At 46.0% G+C, this 14,034-nt stretch overlaps 9 non-coding genes across 9 annotated transcripts; all 9 read left to right on the top strand.

Moving 5' to 3' along the window:
* The first annotated feature begins 178 nt into the window (after positions 1 to 178).
* TRNAC-GCA (transfer RNA cysteine (anticodon GCA)) lies at positions 179 to 250 on the top strand. The gene has a single exon. It is a non-coding gene; the product is annotated as a tRNA-Cys (tRNA).
* Positions 251 to 1,087: 837 nt separating this feature from the next.
* On the top strand, positions 1,088 to 1,159 carry TRNAC-GCA (transfer RNA cysteine (anticodon GCA)). Its single transcript has one exon. It is a non-coding gene; the product is annotated as a tRNA-Cys (tRNA).
* A 1,225-nt stretch (positions 1,160 to 2,384) lies between these two features.
* Positions 2,385 to 2,456, top strand: TRNAC-GCA (transfer RNA cysteine (anticodon GCA)). The gene has a single exon. It is a non-coding gene; the product is annotated as a tRNA-Cys (tRNA).
* Positions 2,457 to 3,031: 575 nt separating this feature from the next.
* On the top strand, positions 3,032 to 3,103 carry TRNAC-GCA (transfer RNA cysteine (anticodon GCA)). Its single transcript has one exon. It is a non-coding gene; the product is annotated as a tRNA-Cys (tRNA).
* Positions 3,104 to 5,323: 2,220 nt separating this feature from the next.
* On the top strand, positions 5,324 to 5,395 carry TRNAC-GCA (transfer RNA cysteine (anticodon GCA)). Its single transcript has one exon. It is a non-coding gene; the product is annotated as a tRNA-Cys (tRNA).
* Positions 5,396 to 5,970: 575 nt separating this feature from the next.
* On the top strand, positions 5,971 to 6,042 carry TRNAC-GCA (transfer RNA cysteine (anticodon GCA)). The gene has a single exon. It is a non-coding gene; the product is annotated as a tRNA-Cys (tRNA).
* Positions 6,043 to 6,835: 793 nt separating this feature from the next.
* On the top strand, positions 6,836 to 6,907 carry TRNAC-GCA (transfer RNA cysteine (anticodon GCA)). Its single transcript has one exon. It is a non-coding gene; the product is annotated as a tRNA-Cys (tRNA).
* Positions 6,908 to 9,430: 2,523 nt separating this feature from the next.
* On the top strand, positions 9,431 to 9,502 carry TRNAC-GCA (transfer RNA cysteine (anticodon GCA)). The gene has a single exon. It is a non-coding gene; the product is annotated as a tRNA-Cys (tRNA).
* Positions 9,503 to 11,896: 2,394 nt separating this feature from the next.
* Positions 11,897 to 11,968, top strand: TRNAC-GCA (transfer RNA cysteine (anticodon GCA)). Its single transcript has one exon. It is a non-coding gene; the product is annotated as a tRNA-Cys (tRNA).
* The last annotated feature ends 2,066 nt before the right edge of the window (positions 11,969 to 14,034 follow it).

Here is a 14,034-nt window from a genome sequence, read left to right as displayed (position 1 = left end):
GGATCGTTCCGTCTATTTTAGTTAAATCGACATTAGGGCGAGGAAAAAAGGGGAATAGCTCAATGGCAAAGCATTCGACTGCAGATCGAGAGGTCCTTGGTTTAAACCCGAGTTCCCCCTGTAACAGCACGGATCATTTCGTTTATTTTAGTTAAATCGACATTACGGCCTTGAACAAGGGGGAATAGCTCAGTGGTAGAGCATTCGACTGCAGATCGAGAGGTCCTTGGTTCAAACCCGAGTTCTCCCTGTAACAGCACGGATCATTGCCTTTATTTTAGTTAAATCAACATTACGGCCTCGAACTAGGGGGAATAGGTCAGTGTTAGAGCATTCGACTGCAGATCGAGAGGTCCTTGGTTCAAACCTGAGTTCCCCCTGTAACAGCACGGATCATTCCGTTTATTTTAGTTAAATCGACATTACGGCCTTGAACAAGGGGGAATAGCTCAGTGGTATAGCATTCGACTGCAGATCGAGAGGTCCTTGGTTCAAACCCGAGTTCCCCCTGTAACAGCACGGATCATTCCGTTATTTCAGTTAAATCGACATTACGGCCTTGAAAAAGGGGGAATAGCTCAGTGGTAGAGCATTCGACTGCAGATTGAGAGGTCCTTGGTTCAAACCCGAGTTCTCCCTGTAACAGCACGGATCATTGCCTTTATTTTAGTTAAATCAACATTACGACCTCGAACTAGGGGGAATAGCTCAGTGGTAGAGCATTCGACTGCAGATCGAGAGGTCCTTGGTTCAAACCCGAGCTCCCGCTATAACAGCACGGATCGTTCCGTCTATTTTAGTTAAATCGACATTAGGGCGAGGAAAAAAGGGGAATAGCTCAATGGCAAAGCATTCGACTGCAGATCGAGAGGTCCTTGGTTCAAACCCGAGTTCTCCCTGTAATAGTACGGATCATTTCGTTTATTTTAGTTAAGTCGACATTACGGTTATGAACAAAGGGGAATGGCTCAGTGGTAGAGCATTCGACTGCAGATCGAGAGGTCCTTGGTTTAAACCCGAGTTCCCCCTGTAATAGCACGGATCATTTCGTTTATTTTAGTTAAATCGACATTACGGCCTTGAACAAGGGGGAATAGCTCAGTGGTAGAGCATTCGACTGCAGATCGAGAGGTCCTTGGTTCAAACCCGAGTTCCCCCTGTAACAGCACGGATCATTCCGTTATTTCAGGTAAATCGACATTACGGCCTTGAAAAAGGGGGAATAGCTCAGTGGTTGAGCATTCGACTGCAGATCGAGAGGTCGTTGGTTCAAATCTGAGTTCCCCCTGTAACAGCACGGATCATTCCGTTTATTTTAGTTAAATCGACATTACGGCCTTGAACAAGGGGGAATAGCTCAGTGGTATAGCATTCGACTGCAGATCGAGAGGTCCTTGGTTCAAACCCGAGTTCCCCCTGTAACAGCACGGATTATTCCGTTTTTCAGTTAAATCGACATTACGGCCTTGAAAAAGGGGGAATAGCTCAGTGGTAGAGCATTCGACTGCAGATTGAGAGGTCCTTGGTTCAAACCCAAGTTCTCCATGTAACAGCACGGATCATTGCCTTTATTTTAGTTAAATCAACATTACGGCCTTGAACTAGGGGGAATAGCTCAGTGGTAGAGCATTCGACTGCAGATCGAGAGGTCCTTGGTTCAAACCCGAGCTCCCGCTATAACAGCACGAATCGTTCCGTCTATTTTAGTTAAATCGACATAAGGGCGAGGAAAAAAGGGGAATAGCTCAATGGTAAAGCATTCGACTGCAGATCGAGAGGTCCTTGGGTCAAACCCGAGTTCTCCCTGTAATAGTACGGATCATTTCGTTTATTTTAGTTAAGTCGACATTACGGTTATGAACAAAGGGGAATGGCTCAGTGGTAGAGCATTCGACTGCAGATCGAGAGGTCCTTGGTTTAAACCCGAGTTCCCCCTGTAACAGCACGGATCATTTCGTTTATTTTAGTTAAATCGACATTACGGTTATGAACAAGGGGGAATAGCTCAGCGGTAGAGCATTCGACTGCAGATCGAGAGGTCCTTGGTGCAAACCCGAGTTCCCCTTGTAACAGCACGGATCATTCCGTTTATTTTAGTTAAATCGACATTACGGCTATGAACAAGGGGGAATAGCTCAGTGGTAGAGCATTCGACTGAAGATTGAGAGGTCCTATGTTCAAACCCGAGTTCTCCCTGTAACAGCACGGATCATTGCCTTTATTTTAGATAAATCAACATTACGGCCTTGAACTAGGGGGAATAGCTTAGTGGTAGAGCATTCGACTGCAGATCGAGAGGTCCTTGGTTTAAACCCGAGTTCCCCCTGTAACAGCACGGATCATTTCGTTTATTTTAGTTAAATCGACATTACGGCCTTGAACAAGGGGGAATAGCTCAGTGGTAGAGCATTCGACTGCAGATCGAGAGGTCCTTGGTTCAAACCCGAGTTCTCCCTGTAACAGCACGGATCATTCCGTTATTTCAGGTAAATCGACATTACGGCCTTGAAAAAGGGGGAATAGCTCAGTGGTTGAGCATTCGACTGCAGATCGAGAGGTCGTTGGTTCAAACCTGAGTTCCCCCTGTAACAGCACGGATCATTCCGTTTATTTTAGTTAAATCGACATTACGGCCTTGAACAAGGGGGAATAGCTCAGTGGTATAGCATTCGACTGCAGATCGAGAGGTCCTTGGTTCAAACCCGAGTTCCCCCTGTAACAGCACGGATTATTCCGTTTTTCAGTTAAATCGACATTACGGCCTTGAAAAAGGGGGAATAGCTCAGTGGTAGAGCATTCGACTGCAGTTTGAGAGGTCCTTGGTTCAAACCCAAGTTCTCCCTGTAACAGCACGGATCATTGCCTTTATTTTAGTTAAATCAACATTACGGCCTTGAACTAGGGGGAATAGCTCAGTGGTAGAGCATTCGACTGCAGATCAAGAGGTCCTTGGTTCAAACCCGAGTTCTCCCTGTAACAGCACGGATCATTGCCTTTATTTTAGTTAAATCAACATTACGGTCTTGAAAAAGGGGGAATGGCTCAGTGGTAGAGCATTCGACTGCAGATCGAGAGGTCCTTGGTTTAAACCCGAGTTCCCCCTGTAACAGCACGGATCATTTCGTTTATTTTAGTTAAATCGACATTACGGTTATGAACAAGGGGGAAGAGCTCAGTGGTAGAGCATTCGACTGCAGATCGAGAGGTCCTTGGTTCAAACCTGGTTTCCCCCTGTAACAGCACGGATCATTCCGTTAATTTTTGGTAGAGCATTCGACTGCAGATTGAGAGGTCCTTGGTTCAAACCCGAGTTCCCCCTGTAACAGCACGGATCATTCCGTTATTTCAGTTAAATCGACATTACGGCCTTGAAAAAGGGGGAATAGCTCAGTGGTAGAGCATTCGACTGCAGATTGAGAGGTCCTTGGTTCAAACCCGAGTTCTCCCTGTAACAGCACGGATCATTGCCTTTATTTTAGTTAAATCAACATTACGACCTCGAACTTTGGGGAATAGCTCAGTGGTAGAGCATTCGACTGCAGATCGAGAGGTCCTTGGTTCAAACCCGAGCTCCCGCTATAACAGCACGGATCGTTCCGTCTATTTTAGTTAAATCGACATTAGGGCGAGGAAAAAAGGGGAATAGCTCAATGGCAAAGCATTCGACTGCAGATCGAGAGGTCCTTGGTTCAAACCCGAGTTCTCCCTGTAATAGTACGGATCATTTCGTTTATTTTAGTTAAGTCGACATTACGGTTATGAACAAAGGGGAATGGCTCAGTGGTAGAGCATTCGACTGCAGATCGAGAGGTCGTTGGTTCAAATCTGAGTTCCCCCTGTAACAGCACGGATCATTCCGTTTATTTTAGTTAAATCGACATTACGGCCTTGAACAAGGGGGAATAGCTCAGTGGTATAGCATTCGACTGCAGATCGAGAGGTCCTTGGTTCAAACCCGAGTTCCCCCTGTAACAGCACGGATTATTCCGTTTTTCAGTTAAATCGACATTACAACCTTGAAAAAGGGGGAATAGCTCAGTGGTAGAGCATTCGACTGCAGATTGAGAGGTCCTTGGTTCAAACCCAAGTTCTCCATGTAACAGCACGGATCATTGCCTTTATTTTAGTTAAATCAACATTACGGCCTTGAACTAGGGGGAATAGCTCAGTGGTAGAGCATTCGACTGCAGATCGAGAGGTCCTTGGTTCAAACCCGAGCTCCCGCTATAACAGCACGAATCGTTCCGTCTATTTTAGTTAAATCGACATTAGGGCGAGGAAAAAAGGGGAATAGCTCAATGGTAAAGCATTCGACTGCAGATCGAGAGGTCCTTGGGTCAAACCCGAGTTCTCCCTGTAATAGTACGGATCATTTCGTTTATTTTAGTTAAGTCGACATTACGGTTATGAACAAAGGGGAATGGCTCAGTGGTAGAGCATTCGACTGCAGATCGAGAGGTCCTTGGTTTAAACCCGAGTTCCCCCTGTAACAGCACGGATCATTTCGTTTATTTTAGTTAAATCGACATTACGGTTATGAACAAGGGGGAATAGCTCAGCGGTAGAGCATTCGACTGCAGATCGAGAGGTCCTTGGTGCAAACCCGAGTTCCCCTTGTAACAGCACGGATCATTCCGTTTATTTTAGTTAAATCGACATTACGGCTATGAACAAGGGGGAATAGCTCAGTGGTAGAGCATTCGACTGAAGATTGAGAGGTCCTATGTTCAAACCCGAGTTCTCCCTGTAACAGCACGGATCATTGCCTTTATTTTAGATAAATCAACATTACGGCCTTGAACTAGGGGGAATAGCTTAGTGGTAGAGCATTCGACTGCAGATCGAGAGGTCCTTGGTTTAAACCCGAGTTCCCCCTGTAACAGCACGGATCATTTCGTTTATTTTAGTTAAATCGACATTACGGCCTTGAACAAGGGGGAATAGCTCAGTGGTAGAGCATTCCACTGCAGATCGAGAGGTCCTTGGTTCAAACCCGAGTTCTCCCTGTAACAGCACGGATCATTCCGTTATTTCAGGTAAATCGACATTACGGCCTTGAAAAAGGGGGAATAGCTCAGTGGTTGAGCATTCGACTGCAGATCGAGAGGTCCTTGGTTCAAACCTGAGTTCCCCCTGTAACAGCACGGATCATTCCGTTTATTTTAGTTAAATCGACATTACGGTTATGAACAAAGGGGAATGGCTCAGTGGTAGAGCATTCGACTGCAGATCGAGAGGTCCTTGGTTTAAACCCGAGTTCCCCCTGTAACAGCACGGATCATTTCGTTTATTTTAGTTAAATCGACATTACGGCCTTGAACAAGGGGGAATAGCTCAGTGGTAGAGCATTCGACTGCAGATCGAGAGGTCCTTGGTTCAAACCCGAGTTCTCCCTGTAACAGCACGGATCATTCCGTTATTTCAGGTAAATCGACATTACGGCCTTGAAAAAGGGGGAATAGCTCAGTGGTTGAGCATTCGACTGCAGATCGAGAGGTCGTTGGTTCAAACCTGAGTTCCCCCTGTAACAGCACGGATCATTCCGTTTATTTTAGTTAAATCGACATTACAGCCTTGAACAAGGGGGAATAGCTCAGTGGTATAGCATTCGACTGCAGATCGAGAGGTCCTTGGTTCAAACCCGAGTTCCCCCTGTAACAGCACGGATTATTCCGTTTTTCAGTTAAATCGACATTACGGCCTTGAAAAAGGGGGAATAGCTCAGTGGTAGAGCATTCGACTGCAGATTGAGAGGTCCTTGGTTCAAACCCAAGTTCTCCCTGTAACAGCACGGATCATTGCCTTTATTTTAGTTAAATCAACATTACGGCCTTGAACTAGGGGGAATAGCTCAGTGGTAGAGCATTCGACTGCAGATCAAGAGGTCCTTGGTTCAAACCCGAGTTCTCCCTGTAACAGCACGGATCATTGCCTTTATTTTAGTTAAATCAACATTACGGTCTTGAAAAAGGGGGAATGGCTCAGTGGTAGAGCATTCGACTGCAGATCGAGAGGTCCTTGGTTTAAACCCGAGTTCCCCCTGTAACAGCACGGATCATTTCGTTTATTTTAGTTAAATCGACATTACGGTTATGAACAAGGGGGAAGAGCTCAGTGGTAGAGCATTCGACTGCAGATCGAGAGGTCCTTGGTTCAAACCTGGTTTCCCCCTGTAACAGCACGGATCATTCCGTTAATTTTTGGTAGAGCATTCGACTGCAGATTGAGAGGTCCTTGGTTCAAACCCGAGTTCCCCCTGTAACAGCACGGATCATTCCGTTATTTCAGTTAAATCGACATTACGGCCTTGAAAAAGGGGGAATAGCTCAGTGGTAGAGCATTCGACTGCAGATTGAGAGGTCCTTGGTTCAAACCCGAGTTCTCCCTGTAACAGCACGGATCATTGCCTTTATTTTAGTTAAATCAACATTACGACCTCGAACTTTGGGGAATAGCTCAGTGGTAGAGCATTCGACTGCAGATCGAGAGGTCCTTGGTTCAAACCCGAGCTCCCGCTATAACAGCACGGATCGTTCCGTCTATTTTAGTTAAATCGACATTAGGGCGAGGAAAAAAGGGGAATAGCTCAATGGCAAAGCATTCGACTGCAGATCGAGAGGTCCTTGGTTCAAACCCGAGTTCTCCCTGTAATAGTACGGATCATTTCGTTTATTTTAGTTAAGTCGACATTACGGTTATGAACAAAGGGGAATGGCTCAGTGGTAGAGCATTCGACTGCAGATCGAGAGGTCCTTGGTTTAAACCCGAGTTCCCCCTGTAACAGCACGGATCATTTCGTTTATTTTAGTTAAATCGACATTACGGCCTTGAACAAGGGGGAATAGCTCAGTGGTAGAGCATTCGACTGCAGATCGAGAGGTCCTTGGTTCAAACCCGAGTTCTCCCTGTAACAGCACGGATCATTCCGTTTATTTTAGTTAAATCGACATTACGGCCTTGAACAAGGGGGAATAGCTCAGTGGTATAGCATTCGACTGCAGATCGAGAGGTCCTTGGTTCAAACCCGAGTTCCCCCTGTAACAGCACGGATCATTCCGTTATTTCAGTTAAATCGACATTACGGCCTTGAAAAAGGGGGAATAGCTCAGTGGTAGAGCATTCGACTGCAGATTGAGAGGTCCTTGGTTCAAACCCGAGTTCTCCCTGTAACAGCACGGATCATTGCCTTTATTTTAGTTAAATCAACATTACGACCTCGAACTAGGGGGAATAGCTCAGTGGTAGAGCATTCGACTGCAGATCGAGAGGTCCTTGGTTCAAACCCGAGCTCCCGCTATAACAGCACGGATCGTTCCGTCTATTTTAGTTAAATCGACATTAGGGCGAGGAAAAAAGGGGAATAGCTCAATGGCAAAGCATTCGACTGCAGATCGAGAGGTCCTTGGTTCAAACCCGAGTTCTCCCTGTAATAGTACGGATCATTTCGTTTATTTTAGTTAAGTCGACATTACGGTTATGAACAAAGGGGAATGGCTCAGTGGTAGAGCATTCGACTGCAGATCGAGAGGTCCTTGGTTTAAACCCGAGTTCCCCCTGTAACAGCACGGATCATTTCGTTTATTTTAGTTAAATCGACATTACGGCCTTGAACAAGGGGGAATAGCTCAGTGGTAGAGCATTCGACTGCAGATCGAGAGGTCCTTGATTCAAACCCGAGTTCCCCCTGTAACAGCACGGATCATTCCGTTATTTCAGGTAAATCGACATTACGGCCTTGAAAAAGGGGGAATAGCTCAGTGGTTGAGCATTCGACTGCAGATCGAGAGGTCGTTGGTTCAAACCTGAGTTCCCCCTGTAACAGCACGGATCATTCCGTTTATTTTAGTTAAATCGACAATTCGGCCTTGAACAAGGGGGAATAGCTCAGTGGTATAGCATTCGACTGCAGATCGAGAGGTCCTTGGTTCAAACCCGAGTTCCCCCTGTAACAGCACGGATTATTCCGTTTTTCAGTTAAATCGACATTACGGCCTTGAAAAAGGGGGAATAGCTCAGTGGTAGAGCATTCGACTGCAGATTGAGAGGTCCTTGGTTCAAACCCAAGTTCTCCCTGTAACAGCACGGATCATTGCCTTTATTTTAGTTAAATCAACATTACGGCCTTGAACTAGGGGGAATAGCTCAGTGGTAGAGCATTCGACTGCAGATCGAGAGGTCCTTGGTTCAAACCCGAGCTCCCGCTATAACAGCACGAATCGTTCCGTCTATTTTAGTTAAATCGACATTAGGGCGAGGAAAAAAGGGGAATAGCTCAATGGTAAAGCATTCGACTGCAGATCGAGAGGTCCTTGGGTCAAACCCGAGTTCTCCCTGTAATAGTACGGATCATTTCGTTTATTTTAGTTAAGTCGACATTACGGTTATGAACAAAGGGGAATGGCTCAGTGGTAGAGCATTCGACTGCAGATCGAGAGGTCCTTGGTTTAAACCCGAGTTCCCCCTGTAACAGCACGGATCATTTCGTTTATTTTAGTTAAATCGACATTACGGTTATGAACAAGGGGGAATAGCTCAGCGGTAGAGCATTCGACTGCAGATCGAGAGGTCCTTGGTGCAAACCCGAGTTCCCCCTGTAACAGCACGGATCATTCCTTTTATTTTAGTTAAATCGACATTACGGCCTTGAACCAGGGGGAAGAGCTCAGTGGTAGAGCATTCGACTGCAGATCGAGAGGTCCTTGGTTCTAACCAGAGTTCCCCTTGTAACAGCACGGATCATTCCGTTTATTTTAGTTAAATCGACATTACGGCTATGAACAAGGGGGAATAGCTCAGTGGTAGAGCATTCGACTGAAGATTGAGAGGTCCTATGTTCAAACCCGAGTTCTCCCTGTAACAGCACGGATCATTGCCTTTATTTTAGATAAATCAACATTACGGCCTTGAACTAGGGGGAATAGCTTAGTGGTAGAGCATTCGACTGCAGATCGAGAGGTCCTTGGTTTAAACCCGAGTTCCCCCTGTAACAGCACGGATCATTTCGTTTATTTTAGTTAAATCGACATTACGGCCTTGAACAAGGGGGAATAGCTCAGTGGTAGAGCATTCCACTGCAGATCGAGAGGTCCTTGGTTCAAACCCGAGTTCTCCCTGTAACAGCACGGATCATTCCGTTATTTCAGATAAATCGACATTACGGCCTTGAAAAAGGGGGAATAGCTCAGTGGTTGAGCATTCGACTGCAGATCGAGAGGTCCTTGGTTCAAACCTGAGTTCCCCCTGTAACAGCACGGATCATTCCGTTTATTTTAGTTAAATCGACATTACGGTTATGAACAAAGGGGAATGGCTCAGTGGTAGAGCATTCGACTGCAGATCGAGAGGTCCTTGGTTTAAACCCGAGTTCCCCCTGTAACAGCACGGATCATTTCGTTTATTTTAGTTAAATCGACATTACGGCCTTGAACAAGGGGGAATAGCTCAGTGGTAGAGCATTCGACTGCAGATCGAGAGGTCCTTGGTTCAAATCCGAGTTCCCCCTGTAACAGCACGGATCATTCCGTTATTTCAGGTAAATCGACATTACGGCCTTGAAAAAGGGGGAATAGCTCAGTGGTTGAGCATTCGACTGCAGATCGAGAGGTCGTTGGTTCAAACCTGAGTTCCCCCTGTAACAGCACGGATCATTCCGTTTATTTTAGTTAAATCGACATTACGGCCTTGAACAAGGGGGAATAGCTCAGTGGTATAGCATTCGACTGCAGATCGAGAGGTCCTTGGTTCAAACCCGAGTTCCCCCTGTAACAGCACGGATTATTCCGTTTTTCAGTTAAATCGACATTACGGCCTTGAAAAAGGGGGAATAGCTCAGTGGTAGAGCATTCGACTGCAGATTGAGAGGTCCTTGGTTCAAACCCAAGTTCTCCCTGTAACAGCACGGATCATTGCCTTTATTTTAGTTAAATCAACATTACGGCCTTGAACTAGGGGGAATAGCTCAGTGGTAGAGCATTCGACTGCAGATCGAGAGGTCCTTGGTTCAAACCCGAGCTCCCGCTATAACAGCACGAATCGTTCCGTCTATTTTAGTTAAATCGACATTAGGGCGAGGAAAAAAGGGGAATAGCTCAATGGTAAAGCATTCGACTGCAGATCGAGAGGTCCTTGGGTCAAACCCGAGTTCTCCCTGTAATAGTACGGATCATTTCGTTTATTTTAGTTAAGTCGACATTACGGTTATGAACAAAGGGGAATGGCTCAGTGGTAGAGCATTCGACTGCAGATCGAGAGGTCCTTGGTTTAAACCCGAGTTCCCCCTGTAACAGCACGGATCATTTCGTTTATTTTAGTTAAATCGACATTACGGTTATGAACAAGGGGGAATAGCTCAGCGGTAGAGCATTCGACTGCAGATCGAGAGGTCCTTGGTGCAAACCCGAGTTCCCCCTGTAACAGCACGGATCATTCCTTTTATTTTAGTTAAATCGACATTACGGCCTTGAACCAGGGGGAAGAGCTCAGTGGTAGAGCATTCGACTGCAGATCGAGAGGTCCTTGGTTCTAACCAGAGTTCCCCTTGTAACAGCACGGATCATTCCGTTTATTTTAGTTAAATCGACATTACGGCTATGAACAAGGGGGAATAGCTCAGTGGTAGAGCATTCGACTGAAGATTGAGAGGTCCTATGTTCAAACCCGAGTTCTCCCTGTAACAGCACGGATCATTGCCTTTATTTTAGATAAATCAACATTACGGCCTTGAACTAGGGGGAATAGCTTAGTGGTAGAGCATTCGACTGCAGATCGAGAGGTCCTTGGTTTAAACCCGAGTTCCCCCTGTAACAGCACGGATCATTTCGTTTATTTTAGTTAAATCGACATTACGGCCTTGAACAAGGGGGAATAGCTCAGTGGTAGAGCATTCCACTGCAGATCGAGAGGTCCTTGGTTCAAACCCGAGTTCTCCCTGTAACAGCACGGATCATTCCGTTATTTCAGGTAAATCGACATTACGGTTATGAACAAAGGGGAATGGCTCAGTGGTAGAGCATTCGACTGCAGATCGAGAGGTCCTTGGTTTAAACCCGAGTTCCCCCTGTAACAGCACGGATCATTCCTTTTATTTTAGTTAAATCGACATTACGGCCTTGAACCAGGGGGAAGAGCTCAGTGGTAGAGCATTCGACTGCAGATCGAGAGGTCCTTGGTTCTAACCAGAGTTCCCCTTGTAACAGCACGGATCATTCCGTTTATTTTAGTTAAATCGACATTACGGCTATGAACAAGGGGGAATAGCTCAGTGGTAGAGCATTCGACTGAAGATTGAGAGGTCCTATGTTCAAACCCGAGTTCTCCCTGTAACAGCACGGATCATTGCCTTTATTTTAGATAAATCAACATTACGGCCTTGAACTAGGGGGAATAGCTTAGTGGTAGAGCATTCGACTGCAGATCGAGAGGTCCTTGGTTTAAACCCGAGTTCCCCCTGTAACAGCACGGATCATTTCGTTTATTTTAGTTAAATCGACATTACGGCCTTGAACAAGGGGGAATAGCTCAGTGGTTGAGCATTCGACTGCAGATCGAGAGGTCCTTGGTTCAGACCTGAGTTCCCCCTGTAACAGCACGGATCATTCCGTTTATTTTAGTTAAATCGACATTACGGTTATGAACAAAGGGGAATGGCTCAGTGGTAGAGCATTCGACTGCAGATCGAGAGGTCCTTGGTTTAAACCCGAGTTCCCCCTGTAACAGCACGGATCATTCCGTTTATTTTAGTTAAATCGACATTACGGTTATGAACAAAGGGGAATGGCTCAGTGGTAGAGCATTCGACTGCAGATCGAGAGGTCCTTGGTTTAAACCCGAGTTCCCCCTGTAACAGCACGGATCATTTCGTTTATTTTAGTTAAATCGACATTACGGCCTTGAACAAGGGGGAATAGCTCAGTGGTAGAGCATTCGACTGCAGATCGAGAGGTCCTTGGTTCAAACCCGAGTTCCCCCTGTAACAGCACGGATCATTCCGTTATTTCAGGTAAATCGACATTACGGCCTTGAAAAAGGGGGAATAGCTCAGTGGTTGAGCATTCGACTGCAGATCGAGAGGTCGTTGGTTCAAACCTGAGTTCCCCCTGTAACAGCACGGATCATTCCGTTTATTTTAGTTAAATCGACATTACGGCCTTGAACAAGGGGGAATAGCTCAGTGGTATAGCATTCGACTGCAGATCGAGAGGTCCTTGGTTCAAACCCGAGTTCCCCCTGTAACAGCACGGATTATTCCGTTTTTCAGTTAAATCGACATTACGGCCTTGAAAAAGGGGGAATAGCTCAGTGGTAGAGCATTCGACTGCAGATTGAGAGGTCCTTGGTTCAAACCCAAGTTCTTCCTGTAACAGCACGGATCATTGCCTTTATTTTAGTTAAATCAACATTACGGCCTTGAACTAGGGGGAATAGCTCAGTGGAATAGCATTCGACTGCAGATCGAGAGGTCCTTGGTTCAAACCCGAGCTCCCGCTATAACAGCACGAATCGTTCCGTCTATTTTAGTTAAATCGACATTAGGGCGAGGAAAAAAGGGGAATAGCTCAATGGTAAAGCATTCGACTGCAGATCGAGAGGTCCTTGGGTCAAACCCGAGTTCTCCCTGTAATAGTACGGATCATTTCGTTTATTTTAGTTAAGTCGACATTACGGTTATGAACAAAGGGGAATGGCTCAGTGGTAGAGCATTCGACTGCAGATCGAGAGGTCCTTGGTTTAAACCCGAGTTCCCCCTGTAACAGCACGGATCATTTCGTTTATTTTAGTTAAATCGACATTACGGTTATGAACAAGGGGGAATAGCTCAGCGGTAGAGCATTCGACTGCAGATCGAGAGGTCCTTGGTGCAAACCCGAGTTCCCCCTGTAACAGCACGGATCATTTCGTTTATTTTAGTTAAATCGACATTACGCCTTGAACAAGGGGGAAGAGCTCAGTGGTAGAGCATTCGACTGCAGATCGAGAGGTCCTTGGTTCAAACCAGAGTTCCCCTTGTAACAGCACGGATCATTCCGTTTATTTTAGTTAAATCGACATTACGGCTATGAACTAGGGGGAATAGCTCAGTGGTAGAGCATTCGACTGCAGATCGAGAGGTCCTTGGTTCAAACCCGAGCTCCCGCTATAACAGCACGAATCGTTCCGTCTATTTTAGTTAAATCGACATTAGGGCGAGGAAAAAAGGGGAATAGCTCAATGGTAAAGCATTCGACTGCAGATCGAGAGGTCCTTGGGTCAAACCCGAGTTCTCCCTGTAATAGTACGGATCATTTCGTTTATTTTAGTTAAGTCGACATTACGGTTATGAACAAAGGGGAATGGCTCAGTGGTAGAGCATTCGACTGCAGATCGAGAGGTCCTTGGTTTAAACCCGAGTTCCCCCTGTAACAGCACGGATCATTTCGTTTATTTTAGTTAAATCGACATTACGGTTATGAACAAGGGGGAATAGCTCAGCGGTAGAGCATTCGACTGCAGATCGAGAGGTCCTTGGTGCAAACCCGAGTTCCCCCTGTAACAGCACGAATCATTCCTTTTATTTTAGTTAAATCGACATTACGGCCTTGAACCAGGGGGAAGAGCTCAGTGGTAGAGCATTCGACTGCAGATCGAGAGGTCCTTGGTTCTAACCAGAGTTCCCCTTGTAACAGCACGGATCATTCCGTTTATTTTAGTTAAATCGACATTACGGCTATGAACTATGGGGAATAGCTCAGTGGTAGAGCATTCGACTGCAGATCGAGAGGTCCTTGGTTCAAACCCGAGCTCCCGCTATAACAGCACGAATCGTTCCGTCTATTTTAGTTAAATCGACATTAGGGCGAGGAAAAAAGGGGAATAGGTCAATGGTAAAGCATTCGACTGCAGATCGAGAGGTCCTTGGGTCAAACCCGAGTTCTCCCTGTAATAGTACGGATCATTTCGTTTATTTTAGTTAAGTCGACATTACGGTTATGAACAAAGGGGAATGGCTCAGTGGTAGTGCATTCGACTGCAGATCGAGAGGTCCTTGGTTTAAACCCG

Source organism: Phalangium opilio, unplaced genomic scaffold (assembly GCF_054372755.1).
Source record: "Phalangium opilio isolate 3A_F unplaced genomic scaffold, DU_Popi_V2 ptg000053l_1, whole genome shotgun sequence".
NCBI lineage: Eukaryota > Metazoa > Arthropoda > Arachnida > Opiliones > Phalangiidae > Phalangium > Phalangium opilio.
The sequence above is the reverse complement of the archived record's forward strand: the minus strand, read 5'-3'. Positions and strand labels throughout refer to the sequence as shown.